The following is a 10285-nucleotide window of genomic DNA, read 5'->3' as shown; positions in this document are numbered from 1 at the left end:
CAGTTTCATCATTCATGATTTCATGAAGTGTCTCATGCAGTTTTGTTATTTTTTTTATTTTTAAATTTTATTTATTTATTTTTAGAAGATGTTGGGGCGTAGGACTTAATTTATTTTTGCTGTGTTGGGTCTTCGTTTCTGTGCGAGGGCTTTCTCTAGTTGTGGCAAGTGGGGGCCACTCTCCATCGCGGTGTGCGGGCTTCTCACTATCGTGGCCTCTCGTTGCAGAGCACAGGCTCCAGACGCGCAGGCCCAGTAGTTGTGGCTCATGGGCCTAGTTGGTCCACGGCATGTGGGATCCTCCCAGACCAGGGCTCGAACCCGTGCCCCGGCATTAGCAGGCAGATTCTCAACCACTGCACCACCAGGGAAGCCCCAGTTTTGTTATTGTTATTAGTGACATGCAAATATATTAATATATATGAACTAATCAGTTTAAAAACTGTACAGTAGAAGTTACTTTTTGTTAAAACACATACACAACACCAACAATTAAATACACTGAAAGTTAACAACAATTATCTTTGGCAAGGATATAAGAGAATTACTTTTTGCCATTTGCTTTTTAAAATTAACTTTATTGAGGTATGATTTACATAAAATAAAACTTTCCCATTGTAAGTGGGAATATCGGTGATGTTTAATAAGCTTATAGAGCTACACAACCCTCCCACAATCCACAAAGATCCTGCATGCCCATTGACAGATGGTTTCTGTTCCTGTCCCAGTCCTTGGCAACCTACCTTTTGTCTTATAGATTTGCCTTTTCTGGACATTTCATATAAATGGCATCCTATGTATACAGTCTTTTGCATCTGGCTTCTTTAACCTAACATAGGGTTTTCAAGCTGTATCTGTGCTGTAGCAAGTATCAAGAGTATGTTCCTTTTTATTGCTGAAAATATTTCACTTCTATGGATATAACATATTTTGTTTATCCATTCATCAATTAATAGACATTTTGGTTTCCACTTTTTGGCTATTGTGAACAATGCTGTTATGAACCTTTCATACAAGTCTTTGTGTTGACATACGTTTTCATTTCTCTTGTGTATGTACCTACCTAGGGGTTGGAAATGCTGGATAATGTGGCAAAGTTATGTGTAACTTTTAAAGAAATTTCCATACTGTCTTTCAAAGTGACTGATTTTACATACACACCAGCAATGTACAAGGGAGAGAGTACCAGCTTCTCCACATCCCCACCAACATTTGTTACTGTCTTTTCTATAGCCATTCTAGTGGGTGTGAAGTTGTATCTGAATACGGCTTTCATCTGCATTTCCCTAATGATTGATGATGTTGAGTCTATGCTATTAGCTGTGCATATGTCTTTGGTAAAATATCTATTCAAATATTTTGCCCATTTAAAAAAAAAGTGGACTGTCTTACTGAGTTGTAAGAGTTCTTTATATATTCTGTATTTATTTTCTCAGATTGTGGGTTTGTCGTCTTACAATATTTTTTAATGCTCTATTTTGAATGCAAAATACTCTGATTTTGATAAAGTAATTTAACAATATTTTCTTTTATGGATTTTCCTTTCTTTGCCTAATCCAGGGTCACAAAGACTTTAGACCTATGTTTTCTTCTAAAAGTTTTATAGTTTTAGGTCTTACATTTAGGTGTATGATTCATTTTGAATTAATTTCTCATGTATGATAAATGTCTAAAGTCATTTTTGCATGTAGGTATCTAATTATCCCAGTACTATTGATATTTGTTGAAGAGGCTGTCCTTTCCCTATCAAATTGCTTTGGCACATTTGCAAAATATCAATTGATCATAAATGTAAGGTTTTATTTCTGGATTCTTAATTTTGTTCCTTGATCTATGTCTTTCCTTATGCCAATACCACATTATGTTGATTACTGTTGCTTTAGAGCAGTGGTTCTCAATAAAGGGATAATTTTGCCCTGCATCCCCCAATGTCTGAAGACATGTTTGATTGTCATGACCTGGGGGGGTGGGGGGATGGTGCTACTGGCATCTAGTGGATGGAGGTCATGGACAAGAGACAGTATTTATTAGCTACTTTTTCCCCCTGAAAACAGGTCCCTCTCCTGTTTCTTTGCATATCTTATATTTTTTAATTGAAAACTGGACATTTTAGGTAATATTGTAGCAACTCTGGATTCTGATCTGACCTCCTTCACCCAGGGAGGTGGTGATTGTTGCTACTGCCATTTTTCTGTTTTTTTGTTTAGTGATTTCCCTGGACTAATTCTATAGAGATCACCTTTCCTGGGGTATATGACCACTGATATCTCTGCTCAGTGTTGTATGTTTTAAATCTTATTTATATTTTTAAATACATCTTCCTAGGAGTAAGCCCTGCGTCAGCATAGCTTAGTGATCAGCCAGTGATTTGTCAGAAGTTGTGCTCAAATATCTTTAGCCAGTAAGGGCTTCCACCCTTTGCCAGTGGATCTGTATGTAGGTTGTGGAACACATTCAAACTGTGTGCATCTTACAAGTTCATGTAGCTTTTACTTTACCTTGGGCCCTCACTGGTGATAACTGCCTGGGTCCAAGGCCTCACATTCAGCCAGGAATGTATACAGATAGCTAGGGCTCTCTCTAGTCTCCCCTGAATATATATTCTGCCTTGCTCTTGCTTGCAGCCTTCCAAACCACCAGGGACATGTGGCAAGGTGCACCATGTTTGTGTCATTCCATGGACCTATCTCCCTGTTAAATTTCTGGCCAGTCTGCCAACTGTTGCTGGTCCCAACCAGAACCAACACCTCAGGCTAGCTGCATTGATCTTTCCAGTTCTTTTGCCACTGAGATTGCTATTTCTAACAATGCCCAGGAGAATGGAATTTTTCTGCACTCGCTCCACTCCAGCTTGTCCTGCCTGGGAGAACTGCCATGCTGATGGAGCTGGAAGGACATGGGAGCAGCCCTAGGCTGAAATACTGCAGACACACTGTTCTTACCCAAAGGTCAGTAATTTTTCTTGAATAAATGCTTCTTGATTTGTTGTATGCGTTTGCTCAATTTCTAGAAAGTTTGTCTATGTTATTCCTTTGGGGAAAGAGATTTGCTCCTCACTCTGCCATTTGCCATTCCAGGAATAAGTAGAAGATGGATGGATGGATGGATATTTTTATTGACATTCTTTGTGAATTCCTCTAGAAATTTTAGCTTTAAAGCCTTGCTCTTCCCACCTGAAAGGCCTTTATCCACTTCTATCAAAATTCTACTCATTTTTTTGTGTTCTCACATAATGAAACTTTTCCAGAACCTTCCCTGACTTCCCTAACTTCCCTAACTTCGAGTGATTTCTTCCACATTTTTACATCCATCGTTCTTATTCTTAACTTTCTTATGATTTATCACATATTACCTTACATTTATGTGTGAACATGGCTTTACGTCCCCTACTAGCTTGTCAGACGTTTAAGGACATAGTATGGTAGTCATCTTTTAACCCACTTAACAACTTATATATCTGTCAAATAAGCACCCATTTCTCAGACCTCAGTACTCTCCACCAGATCAGGCTACCCCATTTAAGGGTCCATTTCTCTTGATTTGGAGTTTTCTTGCAGCAAAAACTTTATCAAAGCCTATACACTAAGAAAAGACTAAACATTAGAAAAGGGATATGTCATGTATTGTGTCCTTTTTATGCAAATGTGGGAAATATGCAGTGCAGCTGGTGCACAGAATATCAGAAGGGCCTATTGGGAGGAACAGGGATCTTCGATTAGTCAGGAGTCCAAAATTGTAGTCTATTATCTTCCTCTGAATGATTGTAGGGCCTTAAGTCAAGTTATTCAACTTCTCTGGACCTCCGTGTGTTTTCTATAAAATGAGGAACCTGGACTAGAAAATTTGCATGTGATTCATGAGATAATTAATATGGTTATTATATAGCACACACATTTATTGAACTTTTACCTGCTGTTTCCAGAAGCTCTAGTAAGCTTCAAGTGTACAGAAATCAAAATAGAATCTCCATCCCCAAACAGGGATCGGCCTGCTTAATATTGTGACAAATACTCTAAGAGAGGAATGCACTCCATATTATAAGGGCAGAGTAGGAGGAGCATCTCATCAAGCTTAGGATAGGTTTGGGAGGGGAGAAGATAATCCAGAAAGATGAATCTTCAAGAACCAGACATTCAAATTGAATTTCACAAGGAAGTAGATTTTGAAGGTAAGGGGGAAAGGAGCTATTTGATAAGGCAGAGATACCTGAAGAAGGAAGGGATATGAGATCCAAAGCACAGGTAGGAAGACTAGCCTTGAACTGGAGAAAGTACACCCATTTCACTGAGACCCATAAAACAGTCCTCTCATGCAGTCCTTTTCAGGCCCTGAGATCGCATTGTCCATGAGCCAGGGTGGGCCAACAGGGGCACTCACCAAGATCCCAGGAGTGGCTGTCCCTTCTGAAAGTCTAGTATCAGTCATCCACCAGTATCAAGGAGCCCATGAGATACACAAAATGAATGTTATTTAGGGAGAGGTTAAGGGAGTCCCCTGGAAATATCTTTCAAAAGTACTCATCAGAACTTTGGATGACTCCAAAACAAATTAGCATGGGCACAGTATTTTGAAACAGTTCAGCAATAAGTAGCCAGAAATGTATGCCACCACAGAGTGATAATCTCAAAAAAAAATTTTTTTTTTTAATCTCAGCTGTTTGAAGCCTGGGAGGCTTGAGATGCAGTGAAACCTCTTGCTTAAGTTTTTCAAAACACCCTGACATTGATTAACGGACAGATGCCACAGCTCTTGGCTGCTTAGGAAAGCCTGTTACTAAGAAATTGCTGGGACCTACAGCAGCCTCAGCACAGGGTTCCGCCCACCCCTCGGCTCATGCCCCACCGAAACCAAGTCAGTGATGAAACGTTTGCCAAACAGAAGACAAATATTGCCTAAAAAAGACTTCTCCATTTCTTTCCTAATATGACCTCCCTTCCTTTAAAGGCTTTGAACTAATAGGTAAGACTTATTAGAAGATGAAAAACATCTCATACCAAAAGATAGACCTAGAAAAATTCTAATTTGAACCCTACGAATGATTTTAGCTCACATAGACAATCGATATGCTGTGAAATAGTGTATTTAATGACACTTTATACATCAAATTCTAATGCTCGCAGTTATTTATACAACTCCGCTTAAGTCCTTTCGGAATTATTTTTTCTTTAAACATTTATTGAACATCTGTGTGTCAAGAATCGTGCAAGGCACTGAAGATACAGAGCCAACTTTGACACTTAACTTGTGGACCTGCTGGGCTAGAAGAAGATAGATGGGCAAGCCAGCAATTATGTTTTCCAGTAAAGGTGTGTACCAAATGCTCCTGGAATTTAGAGAAGAGAAACTGCTGCTGGTGGGGAGGCAGGAGGTTGTGACAGCAACACGATTACCGATAACCAGCCCTGATCAAGTCTTCCCCATCTGTGAAGCAGGGGAAGTGAGTTTCCTAAGCAAAGACTAGGTGTGAGGGCTGGGTTTGTACCTTTTGGAGCAGGCAGAACTACTTGGTGGTGAAGAAAGAGTACCGAGGAACCAAACCATCCTCACTCGAGCTTTCAGAGAGGAAGCATTTGACTGAACTTTGGGGAATGAGAAGTTTGTTGGACGTGGTAGGAGTCCAGTTGCAACACACAAGGGAAAGTCATTCTAGGAAAAGGAATATGATCTTCAATATGTATCATATTTAAGATGCTGAGGCAAGGCGGGATTACACTTTAGAGCAACCGGTCCTTCCAGGCAGGGCTGCATGACATGTTTGCATGAGCTGGGGAGAGTAGAAGGGGAGGGGACCTAAGACGTGACAGGGGCCCAGTCACCTGAAGCCTTGTGTCTGCTGTAGAGAGTTTGGCTCTTACTCTGAGTGAGATAGAAGCCCCTGGAAGACTGAGCGAGGTGCAACGTGATCAGCTCTGTGCCTGTAAAGGGTCCTCTGGCTTCTGTGTGGAGAACAGATTGTTCGGGGACAGTTTAGAGGCTACCGAAATAATCTAGGTGAGGAATGGTGGTGACTCAGACCAGTGGCGAGGACGGTGATCGGGTCTATAATTTGAAGGTAAAGCTGACGTGATCTGTTCGTGGGTGGGGGTGAATGTGAAAGAGAGAGGGAGCAAGGTTGACTGCAGAGTTTCTGACCTGAGCACCCGGCAGAATGGAGTTACTACTTACAGAATGGGAATGATTAATATTTAGGAGGGGTGAAATTAGAAATTTGTTCTCGAACGTGTGAATTTTGCAATTCCTATTAGGGCAAAGCTGCAGAAAGCTCGAGGCACAGGCTTGGAGACTGGGTGGGAACCAGGGACTCAGGAAGCCAGGACAAAGAAACCCCTGGGCAGGAGGCCACTGTCAGACACAGCCTCCATTGTGGGACTATCGCAGACCTGTTCTTAGTGGCCCCTTTCTTTGCAGCCTCATGTGAGTTTGGAAGTTTGTGTTTGGTGAACAGTGGAGAAGGGTCCAGTTGCTTACTCTGACTGGCAGGGGCCAGGAGCTTTCTGCCCATCGAGAATCATGTAGTAAGGGATTCCCTAAAATTTGGAAGTTCTAAGTGCTGGCAAGAAACAACAACAGAAAAGACAGGTATTCTATAAAGTCAAACACTAGGGATTCAAATCCCAGGTCTGGTGCATATTCACTTGGTGACCACGAGCCACAAATCCAACATGTCTAAGTCTCAATCTTCTCATCTGAAAAATGGGATAATACATATTTCTCACAGGGTGGTTGGGAGGGTTAAATAGCTTGTCCCACATGGCACCACTAGGCCAGACCAGCTGAGGCTCAGACCAACCTTGCTTCCTGAACAGCTGTCCTGCTGGATGGGAGCCCAGGCCAAGGAGTCAGGACTTCACTCACAGACCCACCACTTGGCTCCAGCCTTGCTCAACAACTCCCAGTCTACCACCGCTTTTATAGGTAGAGGGTGGTTGCCGTACATCCTGTGATGACTATAAATCCCTCTATAATTCAGGCTCTCCTCATTCAGATTAACCATAATGCCCTTGTATCCCAAGCCCCTCTAAAATTTCAGGCACCCTGCTAATTGCATTGCAAACATCATCTCATATAATCCTCCTAACAGCATGAGGTAGGTACTATGATCACTCCCACTTTCAGATGAGGAAACAGAGCCTCAGAGAGGCTAAGTAGCTTCCCCATGGTCATTTGAAATGAGAGCGTATACTCCTAACCGCTAGCCATACCACCTCTGACATGGGCTGATGGAGTCCACCTGCAGGCCCAGCGCTGACCACTTTAGCTTAAGCATGAAGCCAACCTTCCCTGAGAACCCCCTGGAAAAGGTAGAGGGATCCTGCAGTTCCCTTCAGAGCTGGGTGGGCCCCTTCTTCCCCATCCTGGTCCAAGCGTGTTGCCAGGCTTGGGTGAGTCTAGCTGGAGCACTGGGCTGCCCACGGGGATCTACACCTAACATCTCAGAAGCCCGGCCAGCCTCTGCCCTCAAGGGCTCATTGGGATGCCCATGTGGCCCTGAGGTTCCTCCCTGCTCGGGCTGTGGCTTACAGGAGCTCTGCTGCCCAGGGTGCAGTCCCTGAAGAGCTTGGGAATGAGGAGAGGACTAGGCACTGCTGGAAGCTTCCCAGCCTCGTCAAAGATACTCTCTTGAAGAGGGCACCCATGTGTGATGCAGTGTGTGCCATTGCCTTTGGGCATTCAGGGCCCAGCACACTTCAGGCCAAATACTGGGAAACACAGCCCTGTTTGTGGAGGACAGAGGGAAGCAACTCACACCTGGCTCCAATGGAGATGGCACGTTACATTTGACCCCTTTCATGAAACAAGAAGCACAAAATGAAACATTCTGAGGGTTGGGTGTTTTTCCACTTGGCAAACATCTATGATTTATAGGGCAGATGTTACTCGTTTCCCACTCCAGTCCTTTCCTTCTTCCTCCACCCACACTCTCTGTCAGCCCAGCTCAGGCTGAGGGCCTAGATAAGCTGTGCACACTCAACTCACAAGGCCTTGCCCCCTTGGTGGAGGAACCAAGGGAGACCGCTTGGAGAGGAGAACCCCCGACTTCACCCAAAGCCTGCCCCTATGTTCCTAGGCCAGCAAAGTTTCTTAAAAAGTAAGAACAGAGAGGCAGGGTCCTCCTTGGCCTCTCCAGGACCCAGGAGATGCCAGAAGGGACCTCAGTTGACATGCTTCCTGGTTTCCCAGCAATATCAGGAGAGCAGAGGATGCAAAGGGCAAAACCACCCAGCACACGTTAGCTGCAGACTGAGCTTCCCATAGCTTTCTCCTTCTTGGGCTTGAGAACCACCAGCCTCCTCCTAAAATAAGCTAGAATTTTTTTTAAAATCTAGCTTTAATGGGTCCTAGATACTGTCCTTGAAGATAATTTGCAAATTAGGAAACCAAAAAAAGAAAGAAAATGGGAGAGGGAGGAGGGCTCTTTTAAAAATTCCTTCATGCAACTTTTGTTTATTAACAAAGCACATTCAGTAATCATTAGTGCCAAGTTACTGGAGTGTTTACAAAGATCAGTTATATTTAGTCCCTACCCTTAAGGACCTATCACTATATTGTCATTTCAACTTTGTTCTCAGGTTGCTTTGAATCAGGAAAATTGCACTGGAAAGGGCTTCATTCCATCTAGGCTTTTTGTCAGTAAAATTTAAATCTGGGTTGTTAGGCAAAAGGGACTCAGCTAACAATTAGGCTAAAGACATTTTTAATTAGAGTTAGCTGAGTCAATATGGGTTTAATTCAACTGAGCAAGCATTGAGTGAGCATCTGTTATATGGCAGGTACTAGGCTAGGCACCAGGGGTGCGGAGGTGGATAAGATACAGTCCCTGTTCTCAAGAAGGTCACAGTCTAAATATATCCGAACTACAAGGTGAATTACATGCCATAAAAAGGCATGACATGCTGTGGGCAGAGAGAGTAAAACCACGTGGCTGGAAATTCTGAAGAAGTTGGCCTTAGACAGTTAAAACAGCCCTCCTCAATTCTGCACCCTCTTCTATCTGTCCTATCCTCTTTTTCTCTTCCCAGCCAAGTCCATTCATTTAATCATTCATCCAGAGATTCACCAAATATTTATGTCCCAGACACCATTCTAGACCAGGGATGCAGCAATGAGTAACACAGATAAAGGCCTAACAATTTGTGTACATTCCAGTAGGGAAGGGATGGGTAACAGATACCAACAAGTGAATAAATAAATATATCATAATGTCAGTGATGATGAGTGTTGTAAATTAAAACAGGGTGGAGGAGACAAATAGTACAAATGGGGAAGGCATGTGTATTCCATCTCAAATACAGTGTTAGAGAAAGCTTTTCTGAGGTGGGGACTTTTGAGCAAAGACCTGAATGAAGTGGCAGACAAGCCTGGGAGCTCTGGGGGAGGAGTACTCCAGGCGGAGGGAACGGCAGAGGTAGAAACATGTTTGAGTGCCAGGTGGCAGGAGCATCATGAATGAGCAGAAGAATAGCAAAGGAATGAGGATGGAGAGGCAAGCAGGGACCAGGTCTGGAAGGGCCAACACCAGGAGTTTGAATCGTGTTCTAAGGGTGATGGGAAGCCATTGGAGGATTTGGATAGGGACTCAGATGATCTGATTTGTGTTTTTAAGAGATGCTTATGACTGTGGGGTTGAGAATAAACTGTGAAATGTCAAGAGGGGAAGCCAGGAGGACTTGTGAAATCTTTTCAATTTGAGAAACAAAAATAGAGTTGACCTTTCTGATATAGGGAAATAGCAAAAGGAGTAATGCTGGGGCGGGGGACTTCCGGGGCTTAAGTTTGGAGGTGGCAAGTGTAAAATGCTGTTAGATAGCTGAGTGGAGATACAGAGAAGGCGGTTGGGATACTTGGATCTGAACTTCAGGGAGCAGGATAAATAAAAAGAAATCCATGTCTAGACATACTGTAGTGAAATGACAAAACATCCAAGATGAGGAGAAGACCTTGAAAGCAGCCAGAAAGAGAAGACAGATCACTTGAAAAGGACAGTTAGAATGACACTAGCTTCTCAACAGAATAACAGAAGCCAGAACTTGGACCATGAAGGGTTGAGTGAAAACAGCTGTCAACTTGGATTTGTGTACTACTTGAAAAGTATTGTTCAAGAATAAGGGCAAATTATATATAGGAAACAAAATTGAGAGTGTTTACCACCAGGAGAACTATTCTAAAGAGTAAAATTCAAGGAAGAAAGTGATGTCAACAGGATGGTATGATGTACAAGGCAAAATGGGAAGCAAATAAATGGTAACTATATCAATAAACTCAAAAATGTCTTTGCTGAGTTAAA

The sequence above is a fragment of the Mesoplodon bidens genome (genome assembly GCF_964165515.1).
Source record: "Mesoplodon bidens genome assembly, chromosome: 2".
NCBI lineage: Eukaryota > Metazoa > Chordata > Mammalia > Artiodactyla > Ziphiidae > Mesoplodon > Mesoplodon bidens.
The sequence above is the reverse complement of the archived record's forward strand: the minus strand, read 5'-3'. Positions refer to the sequence as shown.